The sequence below is a fragment of the Triturus cristatus genome, chromosome 10 (genome assembly GCF_964204655.1).
Source record: "Triturus cristatus chromosome 10, aTriCri1.1, whole genome shotgun sequence".
Taxonomy (NCBI): Eukaryota; Metazoa; Chordata; class Amphibia; order Caudata; family Salamandridae; genus Triturus; species Triturus cristatus.
The window spans coordinates 1,182,467,874-1,182,480,854 of NC_140593.1; the positions used below are offsets into that span (position 1 = coordinate 1,182,467,874).

Below are 12,981 nucleotides of genomic sequence, written 5' to 3' on the forward strand. Positions count from 1 at the left end.
TTCCTAAACTTATTGAGACCCGATATTCCCCTGGACCTATACTGAACCCCAAACTGAGCCACTGTGAGATTAGTCAGGTTAGCCAGATCTAGCTCTACAGTATCCCTAGTTTTAGGCCACAAAACATATCAAATCAGAAATAGAACAAATTTAGAGAACTCAAAAAAATGGATAAAAAATCAATGTAGTCCAAATTTTTAAAGATCTTAACTTAATTTACTGTATGGTGTAATTTAAACACAAGTCTGTATCCTCACAGCTAAACACCAAATGTTGGAAAGTAGATTATTAGTAGGTATAGATAGGGACTTACCACTAGTAATAAGGCAGCAATCACAATAAAAGGTCCAGTCAAGGTCTCAATAAATTATTCCCTTGGTCAACCCTTGGTAGTTTGCAATGAGCAGTCAGGCTTAACTTAAGAGACAGGTGTGCAAAGCATTTAAAACACATTAAATACGTAATACACATGCCACAATAAAAATTCAACACCATATTATAAAAATAGGTTATATTTTAATACATAAAAAGACGCCAAACTGACAAAAATCCAATGTAGGGAACCAGTGATTTGAATTTTTGAAGATTACAAGTAAAACTAGTGCTTAGTAGCATAGGGTTCAATAAGGTCATGCTGGACCGGGATCAACTCAAGAGTTTTTTTACACTTACTTCCAGAAGTGTTTCTTGATGCAGAGAAGTGGTCCCCAGCACCAACCAAGGGTTCAGATGCTCCAGTCTACCTGCCCGGGTCTGGGAGTACAACTCCCACAACACACCTGGTTAACTTATGAAGCCTTTTACAAAAGTTGCTCCAAATGTCTGTATCTTCTTCCAGAAGGTCTCCTTAGGGTTCAAATTGTCCACAACACCAATCCAGGGATCCAAAAGCTCTGAAATTGTCAGTGGGATGTTGTGACTACAATTCCCACAATGGACCTGGCCAAATCCTTAAAAGTCCACCAGACACACTCCAGGCTAGGGAATTTTTGGTTGAGATGAGCAGATGGGTTCTATTCAGATGTAGCTTTCAGGAAGTCCACTCCTTAATCCTTGTGAAGCCAGGCAAAGTCTTTATTGTTGTAGTTTCAGATTGTGCAGTAGGTACAGTCTTTCAAAGTGCAGTCCTTTGGGTGCAGATCAGGGTTCCTGCAGGGCGGTCCTTCTTCCCCAGTAGATCTGAGTTGCCTGGCACCTCTTTCATATGTTTGCAGTGTTCCCGGACATCAATCAGGGGGGATCCCCTGACCAATGGGATGCAGTGTGCCACCCAGGTGTATGGCTGCTTCATCCAAAGTGTGCTATAGTCTTGCCCCAGAAAGACCTACTCTTCCAAAATCCAAAATGTTGGAAGTCTCTCCTTGGAGGGTTAGATCTGGTAAGCCTACCACTGGTGTGACTAAGATTCTCTCACACTCCCCGCCAGCCCCTTCACTAATCTATTTACAGGGACACCTGTGTGGCTGGGGGTACAGGATGTGGGGGTGAGCCTGTGCTGTCATTCTCCCTTTGAAGGCCAGTTTGGCTACTCCTCCCCATCTTGCCTTTTGCTTTGGCAACTGGAGTTCTCCACCAATAGGAAGTCCTTTCTCTCTTTAGCAGGCCACGTCACACCTCAATAAGACAGAAGGAAGTCTGGATGTTAGCTTACAGAAAATAGAGTTCTATTACTTATTTTCTGTAATAGTTATTATAAATCTAACAGTTGCAAGTTGTTGGTTTTATCATAACTATCATTTTGAGTCTCTGAATGAAATTTCTAGCTTGCTCCTGTCGATATTTATACTTAAATATAATATTCCTATGTTCGCCCGTGGAGCTAGTTTTCTACAATGGGGAAAATTAAATTGGCAGTTTTTCCTTTACAAGGGGTTACAAAAGATATTTTTATAATGTCCTTGTTAGACCTGGCACCATCGGCGTGGGTCTCCCTTCCAATTTTTTCACTGTTGCCTCCTATGTTCTTGCTATGTTTTTGCAGATCTATATGCTTTGGGCACTTTGCCATGGTCATTCAGTGGCAAAGTGCAAGTGCTCCCTATTGTAAAGTGTTGTATTGGATTTGTGACTCCATGATTGGCTTATTTGATTTACTTGTCAGACCCTAGTACAGTGCAACATGTGTGCCCAGGGCCTGTAAATCAAATGTTGCTGGTGGGCTTGCAGCACTGATTGTGCCACCCACAGAAGCAGCCTGTAAAATGTGACTCAGGCCTGCCATTGCAGAGCCTGTGTGCAGTCTGGTACTGCCATGTCGACTTGGCAAGTACACCCACTTGCCAGTCCCTAAACCTTCCCTTTTCTACATATTAGTCACCCCTAAGGTAGGCCCAAGGGCAGGGTACATTGTATGTGTGTGGCATGTCCTGATAGTGAATTACAGTCAATTTCATTTTTCGATATTGCAAGGCTATCTGTTCCCATAGGCCAGAATGAACAGTTTGATTATAACATCTTATAATCCTAACTGACCCTAGGAACAAGATGGGAAAATGAAGTTTAGTATGCCAGAACTCAGAATGTTAAAATACATCTTTTAGTGTGGGTGATTTTTACATTCTGTGTTTGAAAATACCACTTTTAGAAAGTAGGTATTTTCTTGCTTAACCATCCAGCATGCCTCTTCTAGGTTTGTGTATTCCATGTCTGGTTTGTGAGTGACAGGGGGCTGGAGAGGGCCTTGGCTCCAGGAGTGTGATGGGCCAGGGCTGGGCTGAGTAGGACCTGCATTGAATAGAGAGCAGGGGGAGGAGATTTCCTTTCACTGACCTGAGCCTTCATAGAATAGAGAGTAGGGGGGGATATTTCCTTTCAGCTACCTGGGCCAGGTCTGCTTTCAACAATGCTGTCTCCACCTCCTGCCAGGAAGCTGCACCAGGGGAGACAAAATTGATTTTGGCTGGGTACAGACACCCTCTGCCTTCAGAGGAGAAAGGATTTTGCAGTATAAATATTGGGGCCCAGACCCCAGAACTTTGGATCACTTCTGGGAATCAAGACTGACCTTTGCCAAGGAGAAGAACCAAGGAAGCTGAAGGAGGAGACTGCCACTGTGCTCTTTGCTGTTTGGGATTGGCCTGCAGTGGTTACTTTATTGCCAAGGAAAGGAGGAAAGGAACTTTGTGTGTACTTTTACTAACTTGAGGAAGATCTCCAAGGGCTTGAAGCTTGCCTCCTGTTCTGAAGTCTCAGGGACATAAAGACTTCACCACCAGCTGCCCTGAATTTCCTTGCTGGGAATTCTACCTGTAGTGAGGTGCCTGCTGTTGTTTTGGGCCCTCTGAAGACTGAGTGTCACTGGGAGCTGGAAGCGCAACGCAATGAGGAAGAAGTGTGTCGCCGCTGCAGCAGTTGGTGTTGCATCGCCGAAGAAGCGCGTCTCCGCTGCAGAGGTCGCCGGCGCATCACCAGAGAAGAGTGTCGTGGGGCCTGTCGCGGCTCAAGAGTTCACAGAGTCAACCCACGGCCGGGTGCACGCATCGCTTCCAGGTTGTCGCATCGCATCGAGGCGCCATCTTGTTGCATCGTAACCGGAATGCAGTAGGAAACTGATGCATCACCTCCTCTCCGGTGAGGATCCGACCCTTCACCTCGCCTGCAGTAAGAAACCGACGCATCACCTCCCCTGAAGCAAGGAACCAACGCATTACCTTCCCTGCGACCGTGTTGTTTGTATTGCGTGACGTATCCAAGGTACTTTGAGAGTAACGTGTTGCTTTTACCATCTACATTGAACTAAGCTAATTCTACCATTTTAAAGACTTATTTTTGATTGCAGTATTGTAGATTTTTGTCGTTTGGTCTTGTGTTAAGTCTACTAAAGATTACTTATTTTTCGAAACTGGTATAGTGTCCATTTGTAGTTTTTTCAATGTATTTCTGTATGTGTTCACAAATGTTTTACACACTGCCTCCGAGATAAGCCTGTCTGCTCATGCCAAGCTACCAAGGGTGTGAGTAGGGGTGATTCAGGAGTGCATTCCCCTTTCCCTGACTAGAAGCAAGGACCCCTACTTGGTCAAAGGTGTCTACCTCTGCCAACTATAGACCCCCATTTCTAACATCCCTGTGAATAGTTTCCAAGCACCCTGTCACTGCAGCACCTAGGGGAGACCTTAGAGGCGACCTATGTAAAAATAAGGTCATTTTAAACTTTTGAAGTACCTTTAATTCCAAAGTCAAATTTAATTTAGTTTCATTGTAAATACTGCCTGAAAAGCGGGTGTGCCCTTAAAATAACAGCAGGTAACACAGTAGTGCATACTTAAGTGCATTAAGTCTAGTATGCCTCTAAACCCACATTCCCTATTATATACTAGCGATTTACAGCTAGGATGTCCTTACCAAGTGCAATTATACCTAATTACCATGTACTTTTATCAGAACAGAGACCCTTCGTTTGGTTAGCAGAGCCCAGGGCATATTCAGAGCCAGCCTCTAGTAGTAAAAAATTGGGGCAAAAAAGGGGGCACACTGCAAAAAGCCTGGTTTCTCGCACCTTGCTTTTCACTGGCTACTGGTGTAGGTAGTCTCAGGTCAGGCCACCCACAACTGGTCATGTTTAGAATGTGTGCCCAAGTCATACTGATGATGCAGAAACAGGCATGCTTGCTATGTGATGGCCAGCAACACAGGAAAAGGGGGACATAGCAAGTACACTGAGCAAGGAAATCTCCTTGGAGCAATAGAAAGTCTAGTGAAACATCCCTCGAACCAACAAGTAATTCAAGTTTTAGGGAGGGGGTCATGAGCAATTGGAATATGTAGGATCTCACCGCCACCTTGTTCAAAGGAGAGCATGCAGGGAGACCACCACCTGTGCACTGCCTCTATATATACATCCACCATTGGCCTGACTCAGAAAAATACTAAAAATAACGAGGTGCAGATGCGCTAAATATATACCATAAGAGTATAGGGTGTGGGCACCTATTCTGTGTGATTGGACGGACCTCTGAAAAGTGAATTATATCCAAATAAATGTCAGTTTGCAGAGTTCATTGGAGGAAAGGCATAGGGTGAGCAAGGACAAAATGTGCATGGTCAGAGTTTAACAGCTATTCCACAAAAAGTATCCCACAATCCAGTGAACGATGTTCACTAGTTCTTACACTTAACCCTGGATGGTTAGATATGGGAAGATCCTATATGAAGCAATTAGTTATTACCCACTAGGGAGTGGGGAAGGAAACACTTTCTTTTGTTTATATTACCCTTACACACCCTAGTGGTGTCAAGCTTCATCATTGGAGAGAAAAGAACAAGGGGACCCGTTTTGGTAGCCTAGGGACCTCGGGTAATAACTTATTTTAAAGAACAAAGGTCCTTGGCATAAAAGGAAATAATTCGAATGTTTCAACATAGACTACAATGAGCACTATGGAGGTTCTTCCAATGTCCAGCCGGACAGAGGAATATTTATTCAAGTGAGGTAACAAGATGGGCAAAATACAAGGCACAACAAAGATGGCGAACGGCACAGTCCTGTACCGAGCGTTTGAAAAGAAGGTATAAGTGGTATAGATGCAGGAAGGAAACAACAGGCAAAAAGAGGGGAGAGAGCAAAAGGCGGCTTACATTTACATAATAATACTATGTAAGCTCAAACCAACAAACAGCACACTCATTTTGTCACAATGGTTAAATAGTGGTGTTTGTTACATAGGTCGACGTTTCGATCCCTAGCTCTCAATACTAAGGGATCATCATCAGGACTAGGAATTGAACTGTTGCCTGATAGAAAGTGTCAAGGAGCCTGGGAGCCAGCTCGTGGTGGAACTGGGAAGGCTCGGTGAATGCCAGGGGCAGCTCAATGGGTGCCTCGAGTTCGTCGGCAATACGTGAAAGCCGGACGAGGGCGTCTGGAACAGCCAACCGATCAGGAGGGCTGGAGCTTATGAATAAAACCAGGGCGCAAGGGGCCAGAACCGAGTGTTCAAGGGCCTGCGGTGGACAGTCTATGCAGCGGAAGGGGCTGCCAGACAAGGCGGGACCGGAGCTCTCAATGAGTAGCTGGCGGCCGGAGGAAGCACGGGTCTGCTTTTCCGTTCGGCGTGATAGCACGCCGAACGGAAAAGCAGACCCGTGCTTCCTCCGGCCGCCAGCTACTCATTGAGAGCTCCGGTCCCGCCTTGTCTGGCAGCCCCTTCCGCTGCATAGACTGTCCACCGCAGGCCCTTGAACACTCGGTTCTGGCCCCTTGCGCCCTGGTTTTATTCATAAGCTCCAGCCCTCCTGATCGGTTGGCTGTTCCAGACGCCCTCGTCAGGCTTTCACGTATTGCCGACGAACTCGAGGCACCCATTGAGCTGCCCCTGGCATTCACCGAGCCTTCCCAGTTCCACCACGAGCTGGCTCCCAGGCTCCTTGACACTTTCTATCAGGCAACAGTTCAATTCCTAGTCCTGATGATGATCCCTTAGTATTGAGAGCTAGGGATCGAAACGTCGACCTATGTAACAAACACCACTATTTAACCATTGTGACAAAATGAGTGTGCTGTTTGTTGGTTTGAGCTTACATAGTATTATTATGTAAATGTAAGCCGCCTTTTGCTCTCTCCCCTCTTTTTGCCTGTTGTTTCCTTCCTGCATCTATACCACTTATACCTTCTTTTCAAACGCTCGGTACAGGACTGTGCCGTTCGCCATCTTTGTTGTGCCTTGTATTTTGCCCATCTTGTTACCTCACTTGAATAAATATTCCTCTGTCCGGCTGGACATTGGAAGAACCTCCATAGTGCTCATTGTAGTCTATGTTGAAACATTCGAATTATTTCCTTTTATGCCAAGGACCTTTGTTCTTTAAAATAAGCTTCATCATTGGGTCACCCTGACCCCTATAAGTTAGAGTGGGTCCGACCGTATTCAAGGGAGCTCTTGGTGAAAAATAGCCAGTGGAAGTTAAAGATTCAAAACCTGCAAACAGATCCCTGTATCCCTTTTTTCATGGATCTGTCAGGAATATGAAAATGCTCAACAAGGGGACCATAAAAATCCCATTGACCCCCCCTTGTTGAGCATTTCAATACTAATCCCATTAATGGACTTTGAACTGTGTGAATAAGCCGTTCAAAATTTTTTTTCATGTTGCTTTCTATTTAACCTTTCTGCTTCCACTCTAATACACAGTTGTGGGCTGTGCCTGCGCAAATCAATGTTATATTGTTTACTTGGAGTTTCAATGTCTTATATTGGTGCCTAAGACTTTGGCTGAAGCTGCACCATGCGGACTTCTGTTCCCCAACCCCAAGAAAGATATTTCCCTGTTACTCTGTGCCTATGTTTAATCTTCACATAGAGGCACAGTTCTCCTTTGTGCGTGTGTGTGTGTGGGTGGGTGGGTGTGTGTGTGTGTGTATGCATATAGACTATCTGTCAATGTTTATACTTCTTTATTATGCTGCTTTAAGATCCCTGTTCAGTTTTTACCTTGCAGATAGGTGGTGAAAAAAATGGAAATTAAGAACCAGACAAGTGTAATGAATGTTATCCTACTGGGCCTATCAGACAATCCAGCTCAACAGACGGCTCTCTTTTCAGTGTTCTTTATAATGTACTCAGTGGCAGTAATAAGCAACAGCACCATCATGGCTACTATTGCTGCTGACCCTTAGCTTTATACACCCATGTACTTCATCTGGAACCTGTCGCTGGTGGACATCTGCATGACAACATCCATAGTGCCCCAGCTTCTGTTTAACATCCTGTCACAGAAAAGGACCATCTCATTCTCAGGTTGTGTTACACAGTTGTTCTTCTTTATAGTCATAGGGAATGCTAACTTCCTTCTACTTGGGGCAATGGCCTCTGACCGGTATGTTGCCATCTGCAAGCCTTTGCATTACTTCATGGTGATGGTCAAGAAGTTCTGCATGGAGCTGCTGGCCGGTTCCTGGGTAGTAGGACTTCTACATTCTTTGCTGCACAGCATTTTGACTTCCAGTCTATCATTTTGTGTTTCCAATCTGATGCAGAGCTTTTTCTGTGACCTCCCACCTCTGCTGAAGCTCTCATGCTCAGACACGAGCATAAATGAGCTCTTGCTTTTCACAGAGGCCCTGATGATAATCCTCTTCTCTGTTTCCTCTATTGTAATCTCGTACACTCATATCATTTTAACTGTGCTAAGAATCCTCACAAGAGATAAGGCCTTCAGCACCTGCTCTTCCCATCTCATTGTGGTCACCTTGTACTATGGGACAATTGCTTTCATCTATTTACGGCCTAGCTCCAGCTACTCATTGGAGAAGGACAAGGCAGTGACTATGGTGTACACCATTATCACCCCCATGCTGAATTCTTTCATCTATAGCCTGAGAAATCAAAAGATGAAAGATGCTTCAAAAAAAGATTATTGGTCGATTCATATTTTTTTGCAAGTTCTAAAATGTGTGTCTTTGTTGCAGAATTCTTGAAACTATTATGAATATTATTTTGACTGTAAATCACTTTCTTAATAATCTCATATTTCGGATGTACATGCTTCACTAGATAAAATAGCCATTCCCTCTGGTTCCCAATCATGGCCATTGTATTTGTTTTCCAAATATAAATGTCAGTTGCTCTTTTTGTCTTGCTGAACCTGGGCATATTTGCTCTGTTACTATCTGTGTCACCATTCTACATGAAGTCTGAGCCCTGTCACTAGTTTGAACTGTGTGGATGTGTAAATAAGACTGTAGTGACAACTGCAAATAAGACAAATCTTTCTGTCACAAAAAAGATTCTCTTAAAATTACACTGCAGTTTTTATTTGACCATCAGTTGTTGCTACTGTCTACTGAAACCATGCAAGACGCTCTTTTTGAGGTCTGGATTTTGACAGCTCAGCTTCAACCATACCATTGGCTATCTTCAACTAGCCGTTTTCAACCATCGGCTTGAGACTTCAGGCCTGACTTGGATACAGATGTGTTACTCCTTCACAAAGGTGATGGATATCACATTCATCTTATTACAATATCAGTATAACCAATGGTACTTGTAACAAGGCAGATGGGATATCCGTTTTCCGTCATGCTGTGACTAAGTAACCCGTCCACCAATCTCTAAATTATGCCCTTTGTCAATCATGTCTAAGCACAGCCTTGTGGAGTATTCTTCTCTCACCAAATTATATTGGCTGCTTGGATCTATATTCCTCCTCCACTCCAGTGCATCCACTAAACTGTACGAAAGAACCTCTTTGCAAAATGCAGCCCTTTTAACTTGAGTTTTTAATACAGTCCACCTTTCATTTCTAGTGTGGCTTTAATGAGATTTAGCTGCATGTGTTGGCACATTAAAATCTGGAACTACTGACTTTGCCAATGCTTGTTATTTCAACAGTGCCTCACCACCTCCTCCTTCACCGTTTGTCTTACTGGAAGACAGGAGCCCTTCATGCTCATTCAGCTTTTAGTGACTTCTCATGTGCGTGCCCTAATCACAGTGCGGTTTGGAGCTTGTTTAATTTTTCCAAAAAGATTCATGGTAGAAAGCATTTTTTATGGGTGGGAGAAATGTTTCATTCTGCATACAAAATTGAAGGAAATTTGAAGTTTCATCGAAATTCCGCCAATCACCACATGGTGGAATTTTTTCCTGTGAGGCTCCAGAAATGTGGGTGAGATTTTCTTACCCTGGCGTTCACGGGTAGTCACAGTCAAGGGGCTGCTTCTTGAGTAGATTTGCAGCCACTATAGTAGATTTTGTACTCGAGCGGCAGAAAAAGCATCTCAAATGACCCTGTACCCTGGTGCTATTCTAGCTGATCTTCCACTATTGCTTGCACTACTGACGCTAAATTGCAGTGCGAGCAGCGCAACATGCATATTTTCCACCTTTTTGGCAGAACTCTGCAGATTTTTTCTGAGTTGTGATATAACTCTGTGGAATTCTACAGTCCTTTACTGTAAGAAGAAAGTTTAGAGATGCTCTGAAGTGTTGGACTGGTGTAACAAATGGTAGATACCTTAATGAATTGGATGTATGTCCACTTAGTAATATAGTTCATGAGTGATGACGAGCTACTATATGAAGGTAGAGTTGATTCTCATGCCGTGTATTAGTCACAGGTTTGCAGGCCATAATAGCCAATAGTATCAACCAAGGGGGCAGAAAGACATCTCTGTGGCTGCACAGGGTAGAACCAACCAGAATGAATTCCTTACCTGGACAATCTGGGAGAAATCTATATCTGGACTGTGGCATGCACTTATTACAATTAGCCATGAACATGCATTAGTTTGGTGATTCTTGTGTCTTTCTTGCATCTGATCTAAGACGTTGTTCAATTCTATAGCCCCGAGCCTACTTTGTTTCTCCAGCCTTAGTCAGGGAAAAGTCAAGGTTTGACTTCATTCTTGATCTTCAGTTGGTAGTTTTTATCTTGTTTGGTAGAGAGTTGCACATTTTGGTTACCTTATTAAGACAAATCAGAGTATTCTATGACCCCAAAAATGTTTTATAATCGCTTTCATTTTATTTTCAGGCCTCAATCAATTTTCCTTCTTTATTATTGCACCTGCGCACTAGCCAGTTTGGCACTTCTGGGTGGTCTAAACTTAGTTTTGCCTATAATACAAACATGTGTTTTTTTTGGGGATAATCAAGTTTATTGATTTTAAAACGAACCACAAATTTACATTGGCAGCGAAATCAAACACAATTTCTGGATAATATACAACCGTAAGGGATATGACAGAGACTTGTGAATCAGTCTTTAGGGTAAAAACTTGCATGAGGTTATCACAAATCATAAACCCACACACACCCCTCAGGACAATAGGTTGAACCATTTACCCCAAATCTTTCCAAATAGTTCAGGGCAGCCCGGGCTTCAAAGAGGGGCTCTTCTTGAGTTCCGCACCAATCTACCCCCCGTCTCCACTTCCGCATAGTAGGGGGCTTGACCTGAGACCAGAGTGCCGCTATATCTCGTTTACGTAGTGGGTCGCGACACTGCTCGTCATACTAGCAAATAGCCCCAAAGAATTCTGGATAATGTAGTGGCAGCGGTGAGTACGCCTATGCCACGAGTATGTGAAATAATGCCATCCCTGGACACGTGTTTCGAGGTAATTGCCTCTCGTCAGCAGGGAGCAGGTAGGTATGCGGGGTGCCAAGTAGACTGCCAAAATATATAGGTAAAGTACCTTTCAAGGCGCGCAGGTGCAGACACCAGGCTCGTCAGCCCAAAGTCGCTCGAAAGAGCTTTAAATAGTTTACGTAGTGGGTCGCGACACTGCTCGTCATACTAGCAAATAGCCCCAAAGAATTCTGGATAATGTAGTGGCAGCGGTGAGTACGCCTATGCCACGAGTATGTGAAATAATGCCATCCCTGGACACGTGTTTCGAGGTAATTGCCTCTCGTCAGCAGGGAGCAGGTAGGTATGCGGGGTGCCAAGTAGACTGCCAAAATATATAGGTAAAGTACCTTTCAAGGCGCGCAGGTGCAGACACCAGGCTCGTCAGCCCAAAGTCGCTCGAAAGAGCTTTAAATAGTTTACGTAGTGGGTCGCGACACTGCTCGTCATACTAGCAAATAGCCCCAAAGAATTCTGGATAATGTAGTGGCAGCGGTGAGTACGCCTATGCCACGAGTATGTGAAATAATGCCATCCCTGGACACGTGTTTCGAGGTAATTGCCTCTCGTCAGCAGGGAGCAGGTAGGTATGCGGGGTGCCAAGTAGACTGCCAAAATATATAGGTAAAGTACCTTTCAAGGCGCGCAGGTGCAGACACCAGGCTCGTCAGCCCAAAGTCGCTCGAAAGAGCTTTAAATAGTTTACGTAGTGGGTCGCGACACTGCTCGTCATACTAGCAAATAGCCCCAAAGAATTCTGGATAATGTAGTGGCAGCGGTGAGTACGCCTATGCCACGAGTATGTGAAATAATGCCATCCCTGGACACGTGTTTCGAGGTAATTGCCTCTCGTCAGCAGGGAGCAGGTAGGTATGCGGGGTGCCAAGTAGACTGCCAAAATATATAGGTAAAGTACCTTTCAAGGCGCGCAGGTGCAGACACCAGGCTCGTCAGCCCAAAGTCGCTCGAAAGAGCTTTAAATAGTTTACGTAGTGGGTCGCGACACTGCTCGTCATACTAGCAAATAGCCCCAAAGAATTCTGGATAATGTAGTGGCAGCGGTGAGTACGCCTATGCCACGAGTATGTGAAATAATGCCATCCCTGGACACGTGTTTCGAGGTAATTGCCTCTCGTCAGCAGGGAGCAGGTAGGTATGCGGGGTGCCAAGTAGACTGCCAAAATATATAGGTAAAGTACCTTTCAAGGCGCGCAGGTGCAGACACCAGGCTCGTCAGCCCAAAGTCGCTCGAAAGAGCTTTAAATAGTTTACGTAGTGGGTCGCGACACTGCTCGTCATACTAGCAAATAGCCCCAAAGAATTCTGGATAATGTAGTGGCAGCGGTGAGTACGCCTATGCCACGAGTATGTGAAATAATGCCATCCCTGGACACGTGTTTCGAGGTAATTGCCTCTCGTCAGCAGGGAGCAGGTAGGTATGCGGGGTGCCAAGTAGACTGCCAAAATATATAGGTAAAGTACCTTTCAAGGCGCGCAGGTGCAGACACCAGGCTCGTCAGCCCAAAGTCGCTCGAAAGAGCTTTAAATAGTTTACGTAGTGGGTCGCGACACTGCTCGTCATACTAGCAAATAGCCCCAAAGAATTCTGGATAATGTAGTGGCAGCGGTGAGTACGCCTATGCCACGAGTATGTGAAATAATGCCATCCCTGGACACGTGTTTCGAGGTAATTGCCTCTCGTCAGCAGGGAGCAGGTAGGTATGCGGGGTGCCAAGTAGACTGCCAAAATATATAGGTAAAGTACCTTTCAAGGCGCGCAGGTGCAGACAACAGGCTCGTCAGCCCAAAGTCGCTCGAAAGAGCTTTAAATAGTTTACGTAGTGGGTCGCGACACTGCTCGTCATACTAGCAAATAGCCCCAAAGAATTCTGGATAATGTAGTGGCAGCGG

The 12,981-nt window shown here is 44.7% G+C and overlaps 1 pseudogene; it reads left to right on the forward strand.

Moving 5' to 3' along the window:
• The first annotated feature begins 7,447 nt into the window (after nucleotides 1-7,447).
• LOC146796964 (olfactory receptor 1L6-like) lies at nucleotides 7,448-8,416 on the forward strand (annotated as a pseudogene).
• The last annotated feature ends 4,565 nt before the right edge of the window (nucleotides 8,417-12,981 follow it).